This window comes from Bos indicus x Bos taurus, chromosome 15 (genome assembly GCF_003369695.1).
Source record: "Bos indicus x Bos taurus breed Angus x Brahman F1 hybrid chromosome 15, Bos_hybrid_MaternalHap_v2.0, whole genome shotgun sequence".
In the NCBI taxonomy this organism is placed as follows: domain Eukaryota; kingdom Metazoa; phylum Chordata; class Mammalia; order Artiodactyla; family Bovidae; genus Bos; species Bos indicus x Bos taurus.
This window is the reverse complement of record NC_040090.1, coordinates 48,261,047-48,288,401: the sequence shown is the minus strand read 5'-3', so window position 1 is coordinate 48,288,401 and position 27,355 is coordinate 48,261,047. Positions and strand designations below refer to the sequence as shown.

Below are 27,355 nucleotides of genomic sequence, written 5' to 3'. Positions count from 1 at the left end.
GAATGAAGAGTTAGTCATCAGGAATTTATGATCTATTATGGGAAGAGATGAAATATACATATACATATATATATATATAAGGAAAAAAAGTAACTGTTACAAAACCTAGTAATTCCCGTCTAGGAAATGTTTTGCCCAGTGTTTCTCCTGTGAGACCTGCAGGAGTTGTTCTTCTCCATTCATATGGATTCAGTTGTATGTACTGTATGTACCTTAGCCTGCTGACACACCGAGCCCCTTGCCAGTTCGTCATCAAAGGGCCCTCTTTCATAACCTGTGTATGACTTAAGTTTCTGTCTCACTTGTACCTATCAAGCTGTTCATTTTATGTATTGCCTAATAGGTTTCATTGAAACGCTTTTCGAATGAATTACAGACATGCTCTCTTACATTCTATGAATTGAGATATTTTGGGTTAAAAATCTTAAAAATTTATGTATCCTATGGGAAAGTTAAAGTCTGTTACTTTTCCACATCTTAAGCTTTTTATATGTCTTTATATTTTAAAACTCCAAAACAACTTTTGAGTGCCTTCTGTGAACCAGAACTGTAGTAGATAATACGTATTAGATTAAAAATATAGCGTGTGGAATACCTGCCACCCCTGGATACTGCTGTGTACTAGCTGTGATCTTAGGCAAATCATGTAACCTCTTGGAACCTTAGCATGCTCATCTGTAAAGTGAGAATATTACCTACTGCATGTTTTTTTTTTTTTTTTAAACAGCTTTGAAAGTGAAGTTGCTCAGTCATGTCCAACTTGAGATATAATTGGCATATAATAAACTTAATATATTTAGAGTATAATTTGATGTTTTGATATATGTATACACCAGTCAAGCCATTTCCGCAGTCAAGATAATTTACATATACATAATCCTATGGTTTCTTAATGCCCCTTCAAAGTCCCTTACTCTACCCATCCTTGATCTGTTTTCAGCCTCATCCCTAGGCAATCACTGGTCTGTTGCCATTATAGATTGCATTAAAATTTTTGTTTTATGTAATTGGAATCATACATTATATACAATTTTTTGGTCTAGTTTCTTTCATTCAGCATGATTATTTTGAGATTCACTCATGTGCATGTCAATAATTTATTTTTAAAATTGAGGATTAGTATTTCATTGTAAGTAGATACCACAATTAGATTATCCATTTAGGTTCTTTCTAGTTTTTGGCTGTTACAAATGAAGCTGCTTTGAACATTTGTCTTTAGGCAGACATGTTTTTTCATTTCTTTTGTATAAATACCTAGGAATGGAATAATTAGGTTACATAGGTGCATGTTTAACTTTATAATAACTGCTGATTTTTCCAAAGTGGTTTACCATTTTACATTCCTACTAGCAACGTGTAAGAGTTCCAGCTGTCCCACATTCTTGACACTTTGTATGTTTAGTCTTCAATTTTAGCTATTCAAGTGGTCTGTAGTGGGTGATTCGCTGTGATTTTAATTTTTATTTCCCTAATGACTGATGATGTTGAGCTTTCTTCATGTGCCTTTCTGTCATCCATGTATCTACTTTGTTGAAGTGTCTTTTAAATCTTCTACTGTTCTTTTTTTAAACTGGGGTTGTCTTTTTTTATTGAGTTGTAATAGCTTTTTAATTTTTTCAAAAATATGAGTTATTTGTCAGATACATGTTTTGTGTATTTTTTTTACTGGTCTGTGGCTTGCCTCTTAAGTGTCATTTGAAGAGCCAGTGTTTTAAATTTTGATAAAGTCCAATTATTGCTTCTCTTTTGTATTTCATACTTTCTGTGTCACATTTGAGAAAGTTTTGCAAAACCAAAAGTTGCCAAGATTTTTTTTCTAAGCATTTCATTAGAAGTTTTATAGTTTTAGATTTTAATTTAGGTCTAAGATTTGTTTTATTTTTGTAATAGGGTGAGATGCGATTTCAGGTTTATATTTTTGCTTATGGCTATCCAAGTTTTCTAGTGCCATTGTCTGAAAAGGTTTTCTTTTTCCCCATTAAATTGCTTTGGCACTTTTGTTGAAAATATGTTGTCCATATATGTAGAGGTTTATTTCTGGAGTCTCTGCTCTGTTCCATTGATTTATTTGTCTATTTTTTATGCTATTATCCTAATTACTTGATTACTGTAGCCTCATAGAATGAGATGGGAAGTGTTAGCTTCTATTCAGTTTTCTGGAAGAGTTTGTATACAATAGGTAATATTACTTTTTAAATACGTGAGAGACTTCACTAACGAAACCATATGGGGCTTGGAGTTTTCTTTCTGGGAAGGTTTTTAACTACAAATTCAAGTTTTAAAAATAGGTATAGGGCTATTTAGGTTATCTGTCTCATCTAAGGTACGTACTTTATGAATATATGGTGATATTACCTCTCATTTATGATAGGAGAATGTAAATATAACAGCAAACATAATATCGCTTTCCTGTTTTCTATTGATTTCTGTTTCTGGTCTTATTATTTCATTTTTTTCTTCATACTTTAGGTTTCAGTTGCTCTTATTTTTCTAGTTTCTTAAGGTAAAAGCTGAGATCACTGATTTGAGACCCCCTTTTTCAATATGGGTTTTAGTGCTATAAAATTTATTTCTAAGTAATGCTTTAGCCGTGTTTCATAAATTTTAATATGTGGTATTTACATTTTTATTCAATTCAAAAGACTTTCTAGTTTCCCTTTTGATTTCTCCTTTGATTTCTGTGTCATTTAGAAGTGTTATTTTCTAATATTTTTATATTTTCCAGCTGTCTTTCTGTTGCTGAATTCCTAGTTTTTTTGTTGGTTGGCAAATTCTATTAATGTAAACTGGATAAAGCTGGTTGAAAGTGTTGCCCCAGTCTCTTCAATATCCTTACTGATTTTTTTGGTCTATGTGTTCTATCATTCATGCAGGGAGAGAGATTCTGAGAACTCGATGAAATTTCTTCCTGACATTTTATTAGTTTTTCTTCCTTGTATTTTGAAGCTCTATTAGGTGGATACATTTTTAGAGTCATTATGGCCTCCTAATGAGTTTACCCCATTACCATTGTATAAGAATCCCTTTATCCATAGTAATATTCTTTGCTTTGAAATATGCTTTGTCTTATAGCCACGGCAGCTTTCTTTTTATTAGTGGTACTATGGGATGTATTTTCCATCCTTTAACTTTTATAGTCTTGTGTCTTCATTTTAAAAATGGATTTTGTATAGCCTGCATGAAGTTGAGTCTTGCTTTTTATCCAGTATGACAATCTCTCCCTTTTAATTTGGGTGTTTATTTACATTTAATGAGACTATGGACATGGTTGAGTTTAAATATAAGATATACCTTTGTTTCTTATTTGTACCACCTGTCATCATCACCTTTCCCCCTTTTCTTCTTTTTTTTAAAAAATTTATTAAAAATGTTAAATTTCATTTAAAATCCCTTATTGGCTTATTAATTCGATTTTTAATTGTATTTTAGTAGTTGCTTTAGTATTTATAAAATACAATTAAAATAGAATTAATAAGCCAATAAGGGGTTTTAAATGAAATTTAACATTTTTAATAAATTTTTTTATAGCAATCCTATACAACTTATCTGGAGAAGGCAATGGCAGCCCACTCCAGTACTCTTGCCTGGAAAATCCCATGGACGGAGGAGCCTGGTAGGCTGCAGAACATGGGGTCGTGAAGAGTCGGACACGACTGAGCGACTTCACTTTCACTTTTCACTTTCATGCATTGGAGAAGGAAATGGCAGCCCACTCCAGTGTTCTTGCCTGGAGAATCCCAGGGACGGGGTAGCCTGATGGGCCGCCATCTATGGGGTCACACAGAGAAGGACACGACTGAAGCGACTTAGCAGCAGCAGCAGCATACAACTTATCACAGTCTTACCTCAAGTAATATCTCACAGGACAGACAGGATGAGAATCTTATAATAACATACTTCCAAATTTTTCTTCCCAGCCTCTGTGCAACTGTTACACTTGATCTTAGTCAAAAGGCTAAGAAAAGATGCCTCTGTGCAATCATTGTCTTACATATTACTTCTACATATGTTATAAATCTAAAGATAGTTATTTTTGTTTTGAATAGTCAATATTTTAAAGATATTAAAAAATAAAGTCTTTAGTATTTACCCAGATGTTTACCATGTTGTGTTCTCTTTTCTCTTTGCGTAGATTCAGATTTCTGTTTGTCAGTTACCTTCTGCTTGAAAGACCTCTTTAATATTTCTTGTAGGATATGTCTGCTGGTGAGATGGTGATTTTTCATCACCTTTTATATTCATGAAAACTTTATTTTGCTAACTATAGACTATTAGATTAACTTTTTGTGGTTCAATCATTTTAAAATACTGATCCATTGTCTTTTAGCTTATATTGTTTTCAAAAAGCTGTCTGCTGTAATTTTTATTATGTTTCTTTGGTGTCATTTCCTCTGGCTGCTTGTAAGATTTTCTCTTTGTCATCAATTGTAAGCAACATTATTGTTACGTGCCTTAGTGTAGTTTTCTTAATGTGTGTTGAGCTTGGATTTTCTGAGATTCTTGCATCTGTAGGTTTATTGTTTTTGTCACATCTGAAAAATTTTCAGCCATTATTACTTCAGAACTTTTTATTCACTCCTATTCTTTGTGGAATCCAATTACACATGTTTTAGGAGGCTTGAAGTTGTTCTTCAGTTCACTGATCCTGTTCACATTTTGTTTTTCACCTCCAGTTCAGTTTCATTTTAGATTGTTTCTGTAGATAAGTCTTGAAGTTCACTTTGTCTTTGTCCTTCAGTGTTGAATCTGCTTTTAATTCTTCTCCCATGATTTTTCATCCCAGACATTGTATTTCTTTTATATCTAGAAGTTACAGTTGAGTCTTTATTACATATTCAAGATCTCTACTTAGTATGGTTAGTATTTACTTTAGCTTCATGGACAGATAAGATGCAACTAATAACTATTTTAATACCTGTATACTAATTCTATCATCTGTGTCATTTCTGGATATATTTCAATTGATTGCTTTTTCTCTTCATAATGAGTGGTATTTTTCTGCTTCTTTTCATACTGATGATATTTTATTGGATGCCAGAAATTGTGTAAATTTTACCTTGTCAAGTCCTGAATCTTTCAGTATTTCTATAAATATTTTTGGATTTTTTCCGGTATGTAGTTAATATACTTGGAAACAGTTTGATCCTTTCAGTACTTGCTTATAATCACTGTCAGTTGGAACCAGCACCTTCTTTAGGGCAAAGTTTTACATTGCTGAGGCAATACTCTTATGAGTATTCTATCCAGTGTCCTGGCATTATGAAGTTTTACACTTTGATGATGGGAAATTGAATTATTCCTGGATTTGTGTGAGCTCTGGGGATTGATTATATATTTTTCTAACCTTGGTTGGTTTCCTCACACACGTGTGCTTATCAGTAATTGTGAGGGATTCTCTTCCAGACCTCTGGAAGTCTGTGTGCAGGTCCCTCTCCTCTGTTACTCTGCCTCATCAACTATATCCACCTTGGCCTCGCTAGACTCCCAGCTTCATTTTCTTAGACCATTAGGCTCTGCCTCTGTATACTGCAGTTAGTAATTTCTTGAGGCAGTAAGCTTGGACAACTGTAGGGAAGACCTCATTTGTTTTTCCTTTCTCAGGAATCACTGTTCTTCATTGCTTGATGTCTAGTTTCTGAAAACTGTTGTCTATGTATTTCATCCAATTATTTTTTTTCTAGTTGTTTAACCCAGAAGGATAAATCTAGTCCCTTTTAGTCTATCTTTGTCAGAGACAGAAGTCTCCACATATGTGAATAAATATATGATATATATTAAATATTCAGTATATTGAGTGCTTCACACATAAAAAGTACTAATGATCATTACTATTGTCATTTCTCCACCTGCATCCTGTTCAATAATGCAACTTAACTTTATATACCACCTTCTATATGAAGCCTTCCGGATGAATGTTACTCTTTATTCTTTGTACTCATATCACTTTAAATGTACTTCCATTATGACATGGATCAACATTATAAATTTTGGTTTACTTGTTTGTAGTCTGTCATAGATTATAAGTTCTTAGACAAATGAGGTCTATCTTATTTACCTATTCTTAAGTTTCCAGCATATAGTAAATGCTTATATTTTGTTGCATAAATGAATAATCGAAAATACCTTACATCTTCTAGGAAATATTTAAGAGTAGAATTCTTGATTAGGAAGGAAAGAGAAGGAAGGTTGATTAGGAAGGCTTAGTGGTATGAGAACATTTGAGCAGAATGAAAGTGGAGAGTTCCAGAGAGCAGCATGAAAGCAAAAGGTGGTTTGTTGATAATATGTAATAATGATAATAACACTAGTAAATACTTCTACTACTAAAGTTATTATGAAGGTGAGAGAGGCTAGAGAAGTATAGAATGGAGAGTAAAAGAGTTTTATTATAGTGTGTCAATGAAACCATTTTGTGAAACCTTCAACACCTTGCTGAATATAGGCGATAATATTGGTAGCATTACATAAATGTGTATTGTGTGAATCAGTATAACTTGAATTGTTATAATAGAGGCTTTTAAACAAAGTGCTGAGAGAACACTGTACTTTTTGGAATAAGTGAATCTTCGAAGGAGGTGGCAGAAATAGATTAACTGAGAAGCAAAAAGAAATCTTAGATAGTAGAGAACAGCATAAATACAAAAAACACTATGGGCAATAAATAACCATAATAGAAGGAACAAATGGACCTTGGAGCTGGGTTCACTAGGGCTTCACTCTTATCTCTGCCACTTGGTGTAATTCTGGAAAATTGCTTAGCTTATCTGAGACTCAGTTCCTTCATCTGTAAAATGGGTGTGGTTGTTGGAAAGATTATATGATGCATAGAATAAATTTATTTTATGTCTGGCAGATAGTGGGTCCAATAACTATTAGTTTCTTCTTTTTAGACTTTCTATATCTTCTGATGAGGAAAGAGAAATGCTTCAAGAAGGACTTTGTGACCCCTCATCACTTTGTATAAGAGCCCAGGTATAATATATAATTTATGAGTATAACTAATGTTCCCATTTATTTCCTATTTCCATGGCAAATGAGGATTGAATTGTATTTTTGTGGTCTAATTTTAAGACCTTAGGAAACTTTAACACCTAATTTCTTTGCATCTTCTAGTTTTAACTTATGTTTATAACTATTAGAATTATTGGCTAACTTGACATACAAATGAAACAATTTTACAACCACAGTTCAGTATTTTTCAGAAATGTTTCTATTTATAGGGAATATATCTACTGAGTGAAAGATTGGAAAGATGAGTATCAGAAATTCTAAAGTTTTCCAAGTCTGGAAACCACTTATATTCTTTTGAGTTATTTGTTTTAAGAATAAAATCAGTTTGATGTCAATTTCCCATCATGGAAATCATATAAGATAAGGTACAGAGTAAAGTTTAGAAACTTTTGACTTTTAAAAAATAATCATACTTTAAATCTCCAGTTGGTTTATAAAAGACCATTATTAATGTGCACTTACAAAAATTTTTGGATACATGGATTTTAAAAGGAGTTTTAGAATAATTGAAACAGAATAACTTTTTTTTTTTTCCATTGAAGGAAAAATTCTGGACTCTTCCAGTTAGCCAACTCCATGCTTGGTTAAGACAGCTAAAGAATTTGCAGTCAGTAGAATAAAAATTGATAAGCTGTAGTAGTCTTGGAGTCAATTTTCAGCACTGTTTTTGGCTGTTGAATACTTACATTGACATATACTGCTGCTGCTGCTGCTTCTGCTGCTAAGTTGCTTGAGTCATGTCCGACTCTGTGCGACCCCATAGACAGTAGCCCACCAGGCTTCCCCATCCCTGGGATTCTCCAGTGGGATTCAACCACTGCAGTGGGTTGCCATTTCCTTCTCCAATGCGTGAAAGTGAAAAGTGAAAGTGAAGTCTCTCAGTTGTGTCCGACTCTTAGCGACCCCATGGACTGCAGCCTACAAGGCTCCTCTGTCCATGGGTTTTTCCAGGCAAGAGTACTGGAGTGGGGTGCCATTGCCTTCTCCTTGACATATACTACTCATAGGTATAGTGCATAATGCTTGCTAATCCTTCCAAATGAAGAACCGCCTTTAATCATCTACCTGGTATCTCAACTTCTCGGTGCTGAGTTGGCAAGGATCTGGCATGTGGTGGCACCTGATTTCATCTGCTGTTTTCACTATAGACTAGTTCTTTGCATTTATGAGTCTTAGTCTGGCATTGATGACATTTTGCGTGGTTGAAAATGACCTTAGTTTTAGTTTAAGACATGTTGCCTCCAGGATACTTGTAAACATGTTGAGAGGCTGAGTTTTGATGAATGTCACAAAACTCCTCAACAGGGCATGAACTGAGACCAAGGACCCGACAATATTAATAATTCAACATTTGGCAGTATTGTGGATATTAATGCATTCGTAGTTCATCTTGACAAACCTGGGCCCAATCACATGTGAAAATGAGTTTAGTCATCTAATTTTAGTTTCTGGTGAGTATTTTTATACTTTTTTTCAAACTGGATGAAATGAAGAAAATAATCACTTTGTAGAGATGCAAGGTTCATAGCTATGAACACATAACTATGCGTTGAGAAATAAAAGAAAATGTTTTACAATAAATTGCCATCTTGATTTAATGAAATAATGGTTAGGAATTCTTATAGTGCATTACGGCTGATTTGTGATATTTTAAATTGCCCGTTTATTCAGAATTTGAATGTAAAGTACCTATTTTGGTATTTCAGCTAAACATATAACTCCTAACTTTAAATAACCAGTAAATTTATGTAATCTATGTTGGTAAACTGTATAAAGTATTTATAATAACACTTAAAACAGGCTAATAATAAGTACGTATAATAGCTAAATATATTCAGTATTTTACATATATTGCTTTCATGGGAAAATAAATGTATCTTCTTGTATTAAAATGCCACAGTAGTGACACAATTCTATTTAATTGTTAGTAACTCTAGGACATACCTTATAATTTGTGGGTCCTAGAAATAATATGGCAGTGACTGGAGTGGAAAGATCTTGCTCCTTAAAATTTGGTGACTTGTTGAGCTGTTTGAATAATCTATGTCCTTCTGGCACAGATCAGATACATTTTATGATCACAAAAGAATTATTTTAGATCTCTAAACTAGCATCTTTTAGGCTAATATTACCACTTTGTTGTAAAATTTCTTCTTTTAAAGGGTATAAATGAAAATTTTAAATTTTTATGTGAAGAAAAAGGTTATTATTTATCCTTGAAGTGTTTGGGTCTGTATTTCTACCTAGAAATTCTTACTGTTATATTCAAGTTGAGCTGCAAAGAGGAGAAGCTTATAAATTAAAAAAAAAGACTTTTTGTGGTGATAAAATGTGATTTATATTACTTGGTGAAAGACATCAACTTAACACTGGAAGGAAGTAAACAAATCAAATGGACACTATTTTATTCTGATTGCTTACATACTTTTAATAAATTTCAAAATAGTCAGACTTATGTCTCAATATTGTATTTTCATTCACATATATCTTCCAATGGGCAATTATGTCCACATGATAAATATGTGGGGTTAATAATGATAATTTGCTACCTGTGTCATGAAGCAGCTCCTTTTGATCTTTATGTAAAAAATTCCATAGTTTTCTTGGTACATCTTTAGAGTATGAAAAATCTGAATTAAAAGGAAAAAAAAATAACACTATAAAAATCTCATCTTGCCAAGAAGTGAATTATATATAAGGTCTGAAAATAAGTAGAAAAGAATTAGAGGTGCATTTTAGATAGCAGACTGGATCCATTCAAATAATTTGCAGGAATGGTTTCATTATGCTATAGTTGTAATAAATGATATTGTGCTACAAGCTTAGAATAAAAATGGAATAGTTTTTAAACCAAAATCTACTTTGGTAACTTTGGTTCAGTTTCTTGCCACTTCTATATCCCTTGCAATGGAGAATGCACTATATCTTTGTGAACAACTTGAATTGCTCTTGCACTGGAAAATCATAAAGTCCAACTTGGCTTTTGGCACAGATTAGGTAAAGCTGATTTTAAAAGAGAAAATTTGGATACTCAGCAAACCCTAGTGGAATCTTGCCTGGTAGCTCAGCTGGTAAAGAATCTGCCTATAATGCAGGAGACTCTGGTTTGATTCCTGGGTCGGGAAGATCCCCTGGAGGAGATCATGGCAACCCACTCCAGTATTCTTGCTTGGAGAATCCCCATGGACAGAGGAGCCTCCCAAGCTACAGTCTATGGGGTCACAAAGAGTCGGACACGACTGAGTGACTAAGCAGCAGCAAACTCTAGCAGATATTTTGACACAATCTTGGAGCTGATAAGAGTTGTCATAAATTTAAATATTACCTTTCCTATCACAGAAACTTCACTAATAAATGACTTTGAATATGTTTTGAATGACTAAGCATTCTTTTTTTTACTAATAAGTCCTCTGGAAAGCTACGACTTTTTTGGGATGGTTTTACTTTTGGAGAAAAGAGTGTTGAAGAGAAGGTACTGATGATGTGTCACATAATTTTACAACTTTCATAACTGCTTTTAACTACAAAACTATCTCTGATTAAAATAACAATTGAGCTTGTAATTTTATCCGAACAGCTGCTGCTACAGGGGGTCATTACCTTGGAGAGCTCGAAAATAATCGTACTCCTGGTACATGAGATATGTAGTCTTGTGTTTTACAGCAAAGCACAAAGTTTAAAGCCTATAGAAGAATGTTATTTGAAAGCTGTCAAACCATGTTAAAAAAGACTGCATCGTCAAAAGGCCCTGGTGGCCACGATTCTGCATGTAGCCTTGTCTTATTCATTATAAAATGCATGTTTATAAAGTTCCACAGAGCATCCAATTCCCAATTCACTTATATCAGCAAGACTTAACTTGCTCATTAATCTAAATTCTTTTGCAACTTTAATCTACATGTTTAATTAATCATAAAATGAGGCGGTAAGTAATTTCAGCAATGTGTGGCTTGTTATCAGATGCATTTAATCACTCTTCTGTGAGCTCATTTGGAAACACCTGAAGATGTCGAGTGCAGTTTGAATAAGCATAAATTATTCTTTGTCAGTGTACTTCACTCAACTAATAAGACATTAATTTAAAAGGCACTGTTTGTCATTTTTAGATCTTTACCAATATTTTTAGCTTAGCAATATAACTCTAATTGTATATATGATTCACAACTAGTGCCCGACATAGGAAAGGGTAAGAGTTTAATTCATTTTTCTTATTTACATGTAATTATGTCATGTAATCTTAGTTTTTAATGAGGATTAACCATCTTGTAAGTATTCATATGCTTTTGGAATAAGGTACTAATGAATTATAGTTGGAAAAATTATTTGTTGGTACAAAGACTTGTGATTCCTTATTTCTTGTCTAGGTTAGGTCTGAAAAGACATGAGGTTTGGGACAGGGCTTTGATTTGAGGATGTAGACATTGCATAGAGATTATATGATGCAGATATTAACTTTAAATAATTCAAGTAAAATAGCTATATTCAGGCATCCCACATAATAACATATGTAATTCTTATATAGGATCAGGTAGCCTAAAAAAAATATGGCGAAGGCGATGGCACCCCACTCCAGAACTCTTGCCTAGAAAATCCCATGGACGGAGGAGCCTGGTAGGCTACAGTCCATGGGGTCACTAGAAGTCAGACACGACTGAGCGACTTCACTTTCACTTTTCACATTCATGCATTGGAGAAGGAAATGGCAACTCACTTCAGTGTTCTTGCCTGGAGAATCCCAGGGACGGGGGAGCCTGGTGGGCTGCCATCTATAGGGTCGCACAGAGTCGGACACGACTGAAGTGACTTAGCAACAGCAACAGCCTAAAATAATGACAGTCCCATTTTCCATCCTACTCTCTTAACAGTATTGCCCATTTGATGACAGCATTTTTTTTTTTAAGAAACAAGAACAACAATAAAAGCAAAAACTCACTAAAAGCTTCAGAGCAAAAGAAAATTCATGAGTTATATATCTTGAATGAGTTATATATCTTGGTGTCAGGACTATAGGAATAAGAATTTCATTTTATAGGATGTCATCACCTGTCCTGTTTATGCCATGAGAGCAGTGACACACGGTAAGAATAATCATCTCAGTGGAAACAAATTTATTTACCTGCCATGGAGCATCCCTTTTCATCTTACTCATGAACTTATCTCACTCATATGCTATCTATGCATTGTCAGCAGTGAGCCAGAGGGGATGATTCCTGAAAAGGGAATATTGGTTTGAACTGAAATATAGCCATATTCTCCATTTTTATTTGATGTGCACACGTCCTGGGTTTCTTCCCTTTCTTCAGGGATCTTTTACACTGAGCTAGCAGTTATTTATATGTCCATTTCTTGCCTTATGCCTCATGTAAAAATTCTTCTCCCTGTTTTCCTTTCTAAGGGAAAGCAAAGTCCCAGGAAATGTCATTTGTATAATTCAAGGCATATAGGTCATAGCAGTACATTGTAATGGATGGCACTTACCCTTATTTCACTTAAAGCACTATAAATTGTTTTCTTAAAGCCACTGATGAAAACGTTATACCTTCTTTAGAGTCATTCTTGATGAGCAGCATTTCATCTGAACTTTCTTGGTAAGAAAGTTTCCTCGTTCCTATAAAACTTTAGTGGATAGACATATACAGTCTAATATGAAGGCTTGCCATCAGTTTTTCTTGATAAGAAACCTCAAACTTCCATAGCTGCTCTTCCCCTGGAACAGCCTGTGATACTTTTTTTCCAGACAGATTTGTTTTCTAACTTACTATTTTGGTGCAAAGAAAGAACACAGTGTTCTCCCCTCTCATCCCAACTGATGTGCGAGAAGCCGGCCCTATTGTCCTATTAGTAAGTTCCTCCACACAAAGACAATGATTTATTTTATCAAATGCTTATGTATTAGTTGTAGCTATTTGTCTATATTATGTACTTCAAGAGGAAAATGATAAACTCAGTTCCATGTGGCTCTTTTAGCCTCAAATATTTGAATGTGTGCTTAGATAAATACACACAGTGTTACACATGACACACACACACATGACACTTCTGCCCAGACACAAACAAGGACATACCACTTAAGCATGCTTCTTCAGTGGAGACCTCACAGTTGCTTCAGTTCAGTTCAGTTCAGTTCAGTCTTTCAGTCGTGTCCGACTCTTTGTGACCCCACGAACTGCAGCCTGCCAGGCCTCCCTATCCATCACCAATTCCCGGAGCCTACCCAAACTCATGTCCATTGAGTCAGTGATGCCATCCAACCATCTCATCCTCTGTCATCCCCTTCTCCTCCTGCCTTCAGCCTTTCCAAGCATCAGGGTCTTTTCAAATGAATTCAACTCTTCACATCAGGTGGCCAAAGTATTGGAGTTTGAGCTTCAATATCAGTCCTTCCAATGAACACCCAGGACTGATCTCCTTTAGGATGGACTGGTTGGATCTCCTTGCAGTCCAAGGGACTCTCAAGAGTCTTCTCCAACACCACAGTTCAAAAGCATCAATTCTTCGGCGCTCAGCTTTCTTTATAGTCCAACTCTCACAGTTGTTTAGAATGCACAATACCCAGAATGAGGAACTATTCCAATGGGTGCAACTGAATGAGTGGACCTTCCATATCTAGCAGAACTGACAGAGATGGTTATCAGGGCTCTGATTTTAATGTACAACTTCTGTGGCTGAAGGAATTACTGGTAAAGTGATTACTGATGGCAGAGAGGGGTGGGTGAAGAATGAGTTAGGAGCATGTGCAATGTGGTGTCTACTAGCAACGTCCTCAGGAGGAAGGTTTGGAAGTGCTGAGTCATCAGCTGCTGTGGGACTTAAGGCTCAGCAGATGAATGAGAATGTCACAGTGCAGTTGGTTACAGGCAGTACTCCTGACTTCATTCTACAAGTCTCAGTATTTTTGTTGTTTAGTTGCTAAGGCATGTCCAACTCTTTCGTGACCCTATAGACTTTGTCTATAGGATATCCCAGGCAAAAATACTGGAGTGGGTTGCCATTTACATTTCCAGGGGATCTTCCCAACCTAGAGATTGAACCCACATCTCCTACTTTGGCAGGTGGATTCTTTACTGCTGAGCCACTGGGAAGCCCCTCAATATCTTATTTGTGTTAAATATAAGAGAGCAATGGTGTATTCAGTTATGCTTTGTGCTAACTCAGGACAAAGCCTAAATATTGCGCCTTCTTCTCCAACCAAGTTTCTTAAATGAAATTCTGTTCTATTTACCAAAGAGTTCATGTGTTTTTTTTATAAACACATAATTTATGCCCACCCATCTTTCCTTTGAATTCAGGCTGTCTATAAACATTGTTTGCCTTTTTATAGCAAGCTTGTTTTTTCTTAATCATTTGAAATTGGCTTTTATTAGAAGATCATTAGGCATCATATCAGTGCAGTACATTTGGTGGCTTTATAAGAAGTTCTGATGCTAGATGTTCAAAGGTCTGCTCATATGGGATCTTTATGGATCCACACAGCCTTGCTCATATATGAAAATAAGGTACTGAGTTACATAGATGGTTGAGTGTGCATTTAGCTATTTCTCTCAAAGTTTTATAGAAATGGGTTGACTTGAAGTTGTGCTAACTTTCCTAGTGCCCCAGCTTAGAAACTTTGTGTACTTTTTTAGAAAGCATCTGAATCACTTATATTCAGGAGAACATAATAATATATACAATATAAGACTGTATGTATTTTCCCCATCACTCACAATTCATAGGATTGGCATGATTATAGCTCTTGTCATCATATTAACAATGTTTTAATAGCCACTAATAATCACAATAGCCACTAATAATCACTTTTCATGTATACTTTCAAGTATTGTATTTGAAAATCCCAGACTTCATATATAGTAAATGAGGAAGTAAAGCCTATGACTGTCTTTAAAAAGGCTAATAGTCAGTTACTTGTTTTTAAGTATTTTTAAAATCTATATTTCAAAAAGCTTCTTTGAAGTATACACAGGGATGTATTTGTAGGCAATTTCGAACTAACTAACGGGGGAAGTTCAGCAAGTTTGTTGTTTGGAATTTGGAATGGATATTTTTATAGAAAACATGTTATAGATGGTTATTTGATTAATTGGGCAACTTACTGAAATCCATTTAGACTTGTGTGGTGGTTGGTGGTTTAGTCGCTAAGTTGTGTCCAACTCTTGCGACCCCATGGACTGTATGTAGCCTGCCAGGCACCTCTGTCCATTGGATTCTCCAGGCAAAAATACTGGAGTGGGTTGCCACTCCACTTCTGTAATTCAACCTTATAATACGACTGAATTATACTATTGAGAGTATGATAGTAGCTAACTGCTGCCTGTTGTGTTGTTTGGGTATGAAATCTCATTTTAAGATCTGGCTTTAATAACATTCTTTTGACCGATTTCTGATACTGGGATTTGACATTTCCTACTTCTACTACCAGTGCATACAGTGAAAACGAAAGACTCCTTGAAATGGAATTTGGGAGGACTTCCTGCTGTCCTTAGCTGTGGAAAGTAACTGGGTATCCTGGCTGAAGTAAGCGGTAATAGAAGATTGTGATGGCCCCGGCATGGAGATGGACAGTGTTACTGTTTAGCTGCTAAGTCATGTTTGACTCTTTTGCGATCCCATGGACTGTAGCCTGCCAGGCTCTTCTGTCCATGGGATTTCCCAGGCAAGAATACTGGAGTGGATTGCCATTTCCTTCTCCAGAGATGGAACCTGCACCTCCTGCATTGGCATGTGGGGTTTTTTAAACCACTGAGCCACCTGGGAAGCCCATGGAGGTATATATCTGCTAACAAATAAAGGGCATCCTGTTGAAGGTTAATATATTTTGAGAATGAAGAAGGAGCACTTTCTGATTTTACACCAATGAGCCAAAAGGGTAGAGATCAATACTTCTTCGCCTTCACCATGCTTTATAGTATAGTCCAAGTATTTTCATTGTATTTCTTCTACTTTCTTCTCAAATCCACTTCCATAATTTTGGCTTTTGTTTTTTAAATGGTCACACTGGTGATGGTGGTTCACTGTCTATTATGAGAACAGTTTTGGAATGTATTGTTGGTTAGGTTTATATAAGATGAAGTGATATATGCATATAAGAAGGAGCTGAGATTGACTCAAAATTAAGTACAGGTAGCTCTCCTTCTCTAAGGATTCTGGATATGCAGATTCAACCAACCACAGATCAAAAATATTGGGAAAAAGAAATCCCAGAAGTTTCCAAAAGCAAAACCTGAATTTGCTGTACGGTGTCAACTGTTTATGTAACATTACTGTTTAACTACATTATGTCCTTTGTGAGTATCTCAAGAAAGTCATATGAAGGTGCAACTGGGTAATGGAAAGTTTATTTGGTCACATGTAAAACGTCATCTTGAATCTCAGCAGTTGAATTATATCCCTTTTACTTCAAATTTGGCAAATTATATGTATTTTTTGATTGCCAAGGGGAAAGTATGAAAAAAGGAGAGTAGTGGGGAGAAAATGAGAGAAGTGGTATTTTAAAAGGCTCTAAAGATTTAAGTTGTCAGAGAAAACAGTTTGATGAATTACGGGGAAAATAGAATTTAGTTTTCCAAAGAAATACAGGGCTCAAAGTGTAGGGGGAGGGTCTTGGCAATACAACCATGTATTTTTCTTAACCTGGGGAGTTTGGAAGAAAAAAAAAGACACATTTGGCAAAGTGAAAACTCAGATGACTTCATGCCTACCAAGTGAAAAAAATCTAATTCTTTATCATCTAAGCACATAGTTGGGTAACTCACAAACAGAACTACCCAGTGTATAGGTTGCAATGGCAAGAAGCCAACAGTGAAATCAAACTCATAAGCACCCTATAGAAAACCCCTCAAATTACTGCTGTGCTGTTGCCAGCTGTACTGCCAGAGAACAAGAGCTGTACAGATTTCTATGGAATGATTAGGTTACTTAACACAGCTTGATTGGCTCTGTTCCTGCCCCTGTTCTCTTTGGCTGACAGCTGACCACCATACTGGTTTGGTTTGAAATAAGACTGAAATGAACACAACCACTTATATGCACCTTCCTCTTGAACACTTCTCTCCCTGCCCACCACCCCAAACCCACACACACCCTATATATCTTGCAAAAGAAGAGAGAAATATAACCGTTTCTTTAAGTAAAACATACTGAGCGGCATTTTGCTGTCTGGTTACTCCACCAATCCATCAGATTTTTAGAAGACACATTTTCTTGCTCTTTCATTTGTAAGTGCCTGAATTTATTGAATATGAAAAAATATCTTAAAAGTCAAAGTGAAAGTTTCTCAGTCGTGTGCGACTCTTTGCGACTCCATGGACTATACAGCCCAGGGAATTCTCCAGGCCAGAATACTGGAGTGGGTAGCCTTTCCCTTCTCCAGGAGATCTTCCCAGACCAGGGATCGAACCCAGGTCTTCCACATTGCAGGCAGATTCTTTACCAGATGAGCCACAAGAGAAACCCCAAATATCTTCAATCCTTTAATTTTATTAACTTTTCTTCATTTTACTTTACTGCTTGCTTCATGATCCTAGCGCTAGGATGGTTATTGAGAAGCCATCTAATCTTACCCTTTTGCTCTTGGATAATCTCTGATAGGTAGCTACTTCTGTCTATAGTATTTCAAAGAAGATACCACAGGACATCTAGAAGGGCACTAGATGTCTTCAGTTGCTATACTACATGAATTAGAGAAATCTTTGAGTGAGCAAGGTGGTTATTTAACTCTTTTCCTGTTATACAAAAGCTCACTGATTCACATGTTCTAGTTTCCATTAAGTTAGGAGGCTTTCAGACTTTTTTGAATGTGATTCAGAGTAAGAAGTGAATTTCAAATCTGACCCAGGATACAATCAAAATTTTACATGAACAATACTTACCCTTAATATGTGTAACATTTTTTATTTTCTCTTTTCTTTCCCCTTTTAGCCTTTTCTTCTGTTGCTTCCTCTCTCCTCTGTTCCCTTCTCTCCTTTTTAATAAAAAAATTGCTGATTGGTACTCAGAAAATTAACTCTATCACTCATTCAACCTAGTTTGAAAAATATTACATTTAAAGAAACACCTTTTAAAACAGATTTGATCTGCATGTTCTTTGGTTTACAGTTGTTTTTTTTTTTCAATCCGAGTACAGTTGATGTATAGATTTACCATTGTTTTTAAAGAACAGAGTCTCCTATTCAGGATACTAATTCCATTGGCTGTTTATCATTAGAAAGATAAAATTTGTACTCCATTAGTGGCATATATCAGAGAAGGCGATGGCACCCCACTCCGGTGTTCTTGCCTGAAGAATCCCAGGGACAGGGGAGCCTGGTGGGCTGCCGTCTCTGGGGTCGCACAGAGTTGGACACGACTGAAGCGACTACGCAGCAGCAGCAGCAGCAGTGGCATTTATGGACGTCCCTGGTGACTCAGATGGTAGAGATTCCACCTGCAATGTGGGAGACCTGGGGGTAATCCCTGGGTTGGGAAGACCCCTTGCAGGAGGGCATGGCAACCCACTCCAGTATTCTTGCCTGGAGAGGACAAGAGGAGCCTGGCAGTCTACAGTCCATGGGGTCTCAAAGAGGCAGACATGACTAAGCAACTACGTACAGTGGCATATATATCCTGTTAGTAACACCGTGTACTAAATGCTTAATTATGCCAGATGTTGTATTAATGCTTTATACATATGTGCCATGAGGATTTTATTATTTAGTCCTCATCATTACCCTGTAAGGTAGAAGCTATTATTATACCCATTTTTATAGTTAATAAAATTGAGGCTTAGAGAGATATATCAGGTGGTGCTAGTCGTAAAGAATCTGTCTGCCAGTGCAGGAGACATAAGAGACATGGGTTCAATCCCTGAGTCGAGAAAATCGTCTGGAGGAGGGCATGGCAACCCACTCCAAGATGCTTGCCTAGAGAATCCCACGGACAGAGAAGCCTGGCAGGCTATAGTCCTTGGGTCGCACAGTCCAAGAGGACTGAAGCTACTTAGTACCCACAGGAGGTATATCAACTTTACTGAGCAACACAGTAAAATGATAGAGGTTGATTTCAAATTTGATATTGTTTGGCTCCATGACCATGCATTTCCCCTCAACTCTAATATCTTCTTAATTATAGCTCTGAAAAAAAGTTAAGTACTTTTGTGAAGAGTATGTATATCCTAAAGAAAGGCAGACTTATGATGATTGCTATGTATTTTTAATAATGTAAGTTGAAGCTTCTTGATAAAATAATTTTCATTCTGTAAAGAAAAGTAGAAAAAAAAAGGACAGCAGAAAGAAAAGAGAAATAAAGCCTGTCTCTCCAGAGCTATGAATGTAAAAACTTGCCACTCTATTTAAATCTTGTTGTTTACTCACTGAGTTGCATCCAGCTCTCTGCGACCCCATGGACTACAGCCCACCAGGCTCCCCTATCTATGGGATTTCCCAGGCAAGAATACTGGAGTAGGTTGCCATTTCCTTCTCCATATTTAAATCTTATATAATTAAATCTTGTCAAAGTCTTCTTTTTAAGGAAAAAAAGAAATAGATATACATGGAATTACACCTTATGCTACAGTTCAGTTCAGTTCAGTCACTCAGTCGTGTCCGACTTTTTGCGACCCCATGGACTGCAACACGCCAGGCCTCCCTGTCCATCACCAACTCCCAGAGCTTACTCAAACTCATATCCATCCAGTCGGTGATGCCATCCAATCATCTCATCCTCTGTCGTCCCCTTCTCCCCCTGCCTTCAATCTTTCCCAGCATCAGGGTCTTTTCAAATCAGTCAGTTCTTCACATCCTGTAGCCAAAGTATTGGAGTTTCAGCTTCAGCATTAGTCCTTCCAGTGAATATTCAGGACTGATTTCCTTTAGGATGAACTGGGTTGGATCTTCTTGCAGTCTAAGGGACTCTCAAGAGTCTTCTCCAATACCACAGTTCAAAAGCATCAATTCTTTGGCTCTCAGCTTTCTTTATAGTCCAACTCTCACCCATACATGACTACTGAAAAAACCATAGCTTTGACTAGACGGACCTTTGTTGGCAAAGTAACGTCTCTGCTTTTTGATATGCTGTCTAGGTTGGTCATAACTTTTCTTCCAAGGAACAAGTGTCTTTTAAATTCATGGCTGCAGTCACCATCTGCAGTGATTTTGGAGCCCAAAGAAATAAAGTGTCACTGTTTCCATTGTTTCCCCATCTATTTGCCATGAAGTGATGAGACCAGATGCCATGATCCTAGTTTTCTGAATGTTGAGTTTTAAGCCAACTTTTTCACTCTCCTCTTTCATTTGCATCAAGAGGCTCTTTAGTTCTTCTTATGCTACAGGCCAGGATAGTTTAGCAAGTCAGACAAACTCAAACATGAATGAAGAGTGGAATTTTCCTTTCATTTTCTATAATAACTATGTTTGTCAAAGAGAAAACAGAGGAAAAATGACCATCATGCTGGTTTTGAAGAAAAACTTGTTATATGTGTAATACATTGGAAAAATTTTTTGGGATCACTTTCACTATGCAGAAATGTGGCCACTGAAATTCTTTAGCAAGGTGTGGGACTATCAGGTCCATGAAACAAATTAAGTCAAAAAATATGAGTATTTGTGAAGGTAATTGACTTACCTCATTTTTTTCCAATCATTCTCTGTGAAAAGAGAAATATTTTTATAAAGAAAATAATGAGTACAGTTGATCATTATGACCTTGCCCCTTTGTCCCAATTCCTGCCACAATTCCTAGGTTTAATACTAGACAGTTTCTTTCATCCTTTCATCTCTTTTTCTCTTCTCTGCTATCTCCCTTCTCTCCTGTGATTTTCCTCTTGTCCCCTTCTCTCTCTCTGGCTACTCTTCTCTCTACCGTCTTGTCTCCTCTGCCACTTCTTTCATTTTGCATTCTTATATGCAATCTTTATAATCACCACTATCATCTTCATTCTCTTAAATTCTTGAATCTCCTAGGTAAGGTGCAAATGGAACTTGTTTCTGTTTATTAAAATGATAATCTGGAAAAATAACATCCTTTCTACCTACTTGCATCTCTCTCTTTCTCTCATAAACCAAACACATGCTTTCAGAAGAAATCTATTGTCTTACTTTTGGAAAATGTTGAAATTTTGCTTCCTACTTTGTATCTTCTTGGGAGTAAGATATATCTATATTCATGGTGTGACTTAAAGAGAAAATCAAAGATTCCATACTAAAAATTGGCATTGACCCAGATACTTCTGCTACACTCACTAAAAATGAACCTTAGTAGACACACTTTTATACAAGGAGATGGACTTGTTCAATATGTAATTGCTATGTGATACTACCCAAGAGGAGAATTTGAAAATAGGCAGGTGTGCTAGATGTAAGCCTCATTGAACTCAAGGTCAGGATTCTAAGACTCGCCTCAAACCATTGGTGCTTTGGAGAGCTGGATATCTTGACAACGTGTTGTGTTCAGCAGCTAAGTCGTATCTGACGCTTTGTGACCCCATGCACTGCAACATGCCAGACTTCTCTGTCCTTACAAGAAGATCTTAATTCTTCCTTGCAAGAAGATCAAATCAGTCAATTCTAAAGGAAATCAACCCTGAATATTCATTAGAAGAATGACTGAAACTAATACTTTGGCCACTTGATGTGAAGAGCCGACTCACTAGAAAAGACCCTGATGCTGGGAAAGATTGAAGGCAAAAGGAGAAGAGGGTGGCAGAGGATAAGATGGTTAGATAGCATTCTCATCAAGGTCAGAATCCTGACTAACTCAAGGTCAGGATTCTAAGGGTACTCAGACAAAGTGGAATAAGATGAACTTGATTTTAAAGATACTACAATAACAACATTCTTCAGCCCAGAGAAAGTTAAGGAGTACTTTCAGTGATGGTGGAATGTAATAAGAACATGATTGGTAGTAGGTACGTGATTGAGATATGCTGATAAAACTCTAAAATACTTCTGTGAGTAAACAGATTTGGTTTACAAATGAGGATGCAAAAACCCTTACTGACGCTGGCTGCAAACATTTTGGGCAAATTCACAAATATCCAAATCATGGGGCAATTTTGAGTGTGTTGGTAGAGTGAGATGTAGAACAAGTAATAAAGCACATATATATGTATGTGTGTGTGTGTGTTTGTGTGTGTATTCAGATTAGAGGAGAGACAAAGGAAGGCCTGGCATACTTCAGTTCATGGAGTCACAGAGTTGGACATGACTTAGCAATTCAACAACAACAAAGGAGAGTAATAATTCATTATAGGTTGGGTCAGAATTTGCAGAGTTGGTGGATTGTATATTACAGTTTCCCTGATTTATTGACTCTAAAGTAATAGATAAGACTGTTCTATACATCAGTGTATAGAACAGTCTTATGGACTCTGTGGGAGAGGGAGAGGGTGGGAAGATTTGGGAGAATGGCATTGAAACATGTGAAATATCATGTATGAAACGAGATGCCAGTCCAGGTTCGATGCACGATACTGGATGCTTGGGGCTAGTGCACTGGGACGACCCAGAGGGATGGTATGGGGAGGGAGGAGGGAGGAGGGTTCAGGATGGGGAACACATGTATACCTGTGGTGGATTCATTTTGATATTTGGCAAAACTAATACAATTATGTAAAGTTTAAAAATTAAATTAAATTAAAAAAAAAAAAAAAACAACTCTCTGGAAGGGCCAGCAGCAGCCTGAGCTCCAGCGCTGAAAGCTGTTTCCCCACCCCCTTAAAATGTGATAAATGCAATCTCTTCCCCTTTTATCCCCCAGACTTAGGGTTTGCAGCCACTCCCTGCAATTATCTGTAGTGTCACTGTCTTTTTCTTCTGGTCTCAGTACTATAACAGGTACATCACATATTGTCACATTAAATACCTTCTGTTTAAATATTAAAAAAAAATAAAGTAATAGATATAATGTTACTCTTGTATTGTCTTATTTATTCATTTAAATTTGAATCTTTAGGTAGAATCCAAGCTTGTATAACTTTAGCTATGGAGTCTATTCTTGATTCAGGATTCTTCTGGATCTTAGGATCATGTAAATTCTGTTATTTAAAGCTATGACAAACAGCATATTAAAAAGCAAAGTCATCACTTTGCTAGCAAAGGTCCATATAGTCAAAGCTATGGTTTTTCCAGTAGTCACATACGGATATGAGAGTTGGACCATAAAGAAGGCTGAGTGCCAAAGAATTGATGCTTTTGAATCGTGGTGCTGGAGAAGACTCTTGGATTGCAAGAAGATCAAACCAGTCAATCCTAAAGGAAATCAACCCTGTGTATTCACTGGAAAAGCTGTTGATGAAACTCTAATACTTTGGACATTTGATGCAAAGAGCTGACTCATTGGAAAAGCCCCTGATGTTGGGAAAGATTGAAGGCAAAAGGGGAAGAGGGTGACAGAAGATAAGATGGTTAGATAGCATTACCAACTCAGTGGACATGAATTTGAACAAATTCTGGGAGATAGTGAAGGACAGGGAAGTCTGGCATGCTGCAGTGTGTGGAGTTGCAGAGTTGGACACGACTTAGTGACTAAACACAACATGCTGTCAAGATATAACTCTCCAAAAGCACCAATGGTTCCAGTAGCTTTTGAGTTAACTAAAATAAATGGATTTTTATGATTGGGCCAATGTAGTTCATATGAATTTGGTTCCTGTGTGTAAGTTAACTTTGTTTTATTCTATGCTTTGGGCTTTGAATCTAGCTTTGATCAGCCTCTTTGGTTAGAAGGAGTAATTGGCAGACGGAAAGTGGACATATTACTAACAACCTATATTTTTTACTTAAGGAGATTTCATCCCCACTATATTACTCTTAATTTGTCTGTCCATTCAGCTATTTCTAACAAAGATAGATACTTCTTCTTTTTTAAACTATCCTTAACCTCTTATTAAATAGTTCCATTAAATATCTGCAGAGTGGAAGCCAATTTTGCACACAACACCAGCATGGTTCCATGACAACAATCTGCTTTAGGGTGTATTCTCTGGATCATATGTGTTTTAAAGGAAGAGGGATGAAAGAGAAGTAACATTTATTGAGTACTTACATATATTATCTCATTTACTTCTTACAACAACTCTGAGACGTCAATTACATTTAGATAAACTATTTGGAATCAGGAAACAAGCCCACTGTAAAAGCAAAATTACCAGATCTTATTTAAAGGACAGCACTCTAAGAAAAATGCCAACTTATTCTTGTCATTAGAATGGGCTGAAATGAGAAATAAGTGAGATATAAAGATACAAGTGAGAAAAGTGAATGATGAGACCACTGTTACCATTTACCTCACCGCCACAGTGAATTATTGGAAATAATGCGTCTAAAAGAGGAAGTGGCTCTGTAATTAGTGTGACTTTATAATAGGCTATCTCAGAAAGGAAGATTCATTCTGCTTAAGTGAGGCAACACGTCTTGTTCCTATTTACTTTCATGCGTATTGTCTAGATAAGGGAGTCTTGGTAGAACCACAGGCATAAACTGTTTTTAACATGTTCATTTAATTGACTTCTGGTCAATTTGATGGAAGCTTTTGATGGAAAGGGTCTTTGATGACAAATGATATCCTAAAATGAAATATTTTTTAGTTTTTACTTCTTGCTGTCTCACTTCAAGTTTATTAGATAATTAACAATCTCTTTTTTTTTATTTACCATATTCTTTATTTTTTTTTAATTTTATTTTATTTTTAAACTTTACAATATTGTATTAGTTTTGCCAAATATCGAAATGAATCTGCCACAGGTATACCTGTGTTCCCCATCCTGAACCCTCCTCCCTCCTCCCTCCCCATACCCTCCCTCTGGGTCGTCCCAGTGCACCAGCCCCAAGCATCCAGAATGGCATTGAAACATGTATAATATCATGTATGAAACGAGTCGCCAGTCCAGGTTCGATAACAATCTTTAAATACTAAAAAGTACTGAAAAATAGGTGAGGTTAAATGTTAAAAACATAGAGAAGCTATCTTTTTTTAACTTAAAAAACTCTTGGAAACTTCATCAAGCTTATAACAGACAATAAATATTATTGAAATGAAATGTGGAAATAAATATGTGCATGTTCATTTATTCATTCTTTTTTAATCAACAGACATTTACTGAGGGCTTAATATGTCCCAGATAGATATGTTTGAGATTTAAATGTGAATGGCACTAAAGCCCAGCTGTTAAGTAGTTTGAAAATCTAATAGAGAGACAGGTAAAGAGAGAAATTATAATAACATATTAGACTTAAAATTTAGATATAAATGAAATAAGATACACAAAAATTTTAAATTTGCCAGGGAGAGTTGGGGGAAGGCTTCATTAAATGGGCTATCATTTGAGCTGCTTCTTAAAGGCATAAAAGGGAGTTACTTAGAGGGGATGTGGAAATAGGAAGAATATTCTAGGTTGAGGGTATAGCATTTGTAAAAGCACCTAGACATGAAAGGGCCTGATATGTTTTAATAATTGTAAGAATTTAATATCATTGCCACATGTGGAACAAAGCAGCTGGGAAAGGATTAGGGTGAAAATATTGTTGGGTGGTACAACTGATTATTTCCCTATATAATCTGGAAAATATTATATTTCAACTAATTAATTTCAGTAAGATGGGCATTTTTCTAGGAAATTACTCATTTTATTAGAATCTCTATGATATACCTTTTAGTACCTTTTTTATAGCAAATGAGATATTAAGCTATTAAAATGATGAAGTTGTGCAGAGTGTGATGTGATATGAAAGGAATTTAGAATGATGGAGTGAAAAAAAATTGCTAGTCACCTTTCCTTAAAATGGTCATTTTTTAGTTGCTTTTTGAACTTACCCATATTTCATCAGTTAATTTGCTGTACAACTTGTAGGTCAGTCAAATGATTCTAAATTCTAAGAAGTAAAAACACTGAGTGCTAACATAAATGCACTTTATTTATGATTAATAGTTTTTATTCCTATTTTTAAGAGAAAAAGAATATGCAAAATATGTGAATACACATCATCTCTCTAGTTTTAGGAAAACATAAGCTGGGTGTATCTTTGGTTTCCTCATTTCTGTGAGCTACTTACGACGCACACTTTCAAGACTTTATTCTAGATGCGAGTTTCATTTTCGCATAAGAAGGTCAGGCTTTACAATGTTTATCATTAAAATTTTTTTTTCATTCAGAGAAACATCTCAGAGCTTCCAAGCTTTGCTTTAGAGAAATTACAGTTCTTTTAACTTTAAATTGCTTCAATAGGTCACTGCCAGATTATAGAGAGCAGGATGTGCTTTACAAGTTGAAAAGTTTTCCACCAAGTAATAGCAGCAGTGAAAATTGTCAGAGAAACAACTAATTAATCTCTGCTCCTTTACAGCTGTTTAATGCAATGCATAACTAAAAGTCCTGTTAAATTAATTAATGATTTCAATTATGAACTTTTCTCCAAAATGTTATGATTCGTATCAGGCTGATAATGCAGTGACCTGGGAGTGTGAAATCTGTGTTATGAAGAGAGTCGCCAGTTAATTGATTCACAAATTATTTAAAGTTTGTTGCACCCAAGGGAGTGCTCAGTTTCATGACAGTCATTTCTTAAAGTGTACAAACTCCTTTTTCACCTTAAGAATGTCTTCAGTTATTAAGCATGATAAAATGCCAACAGTTTTCTGGGCCTATGAGTAATCTTAATATTTATGATTTAGAATCTGTAGGTGAATATGTGGAGATTAAGTCTGTGTTGGAAGGAGAAAAGTTAGCCAAATTATCAATGATTCTCATGGCAACTTTTTTTCATTGCTTTTGAGTTAGTAATTTTAAGTAGTTTTCTAAACATCACCTCCTATCTTTTTTTTTGTCCATGTGTGTATTTGCTGTACATGGAGCATTATGTTGAAAGACAATATAGGTAGCATTTTAAAGAAATTTTGAATGGGTAAATAACACAGTACAAATTGTTTTGATGATTGGTGTCTGAAGCATTTGGATTTCTGGTGAGTCTAAATATGCCAGCCTTAAATGTTAGAGAAGGTGCTGATTTCTCCAAGAACGTAAGTTTCTATAGGACACCTTGAGTCTTTTTTATGGTATACAGGAAAAAATTAAGAGAGTCATATGTACTTGCTTCTAGTCTGGTTATTTTACCCATAGCTTAAATAACAAATAAAAGTGTACATATGTACAAGAAAAAGATAGGGAATCAATAATATCATTAATATTTTATAATACATTTATTAAAGTTTTATTAGTGTTTATATCCTGGGTTTAGGCTGATTTCAAGTGGAAGATATAAGCATAGTGAGAATCTTTTCTTGACTGCCCATGGCTAGTGAAGGTGAAAAGGAGAGGTGATATTAGAAGAGAGACTCTTAAGCAGGAGGGGGAGGTAGCCGAGAAGTCTCTGGCCAT

At 35.9% G+C, this 27,355-nt stretch overlaps 1 protein-coding gene across 9 annotated transcripts in view; it reads left to right on the top strand.

Annotated features, from left to right (window-relative positions):
- SOX6 (SRY-box 6) overlaps positions 1-27,355 on the top strand; it is a 723,815-nt gene that overhangs the window by 165,756 nt on the left and 530,704 nt on the right. For 2 of the 9 annotated variants that reach the window (XM_027563368.1, XM_027563365.1), the window contains exons 3-4: positions 6,891-6,972; positions 8,317-8,462. The exons of 5 other annotated variants lie outside the window; for them this stretch is intronic. The gene's annotated coding sequence lies outside the window, so the exon portion shown is untranslated. Of the gene's footprint in view, positions 1-6,890; positions 6,973-7,985; positions 8,463-27,355 lie in introns of those variants that run through there. 2 more of the 9 variants (XM_027563366.1, XM_027563373.1) reach the window with 2 other exon arrangements.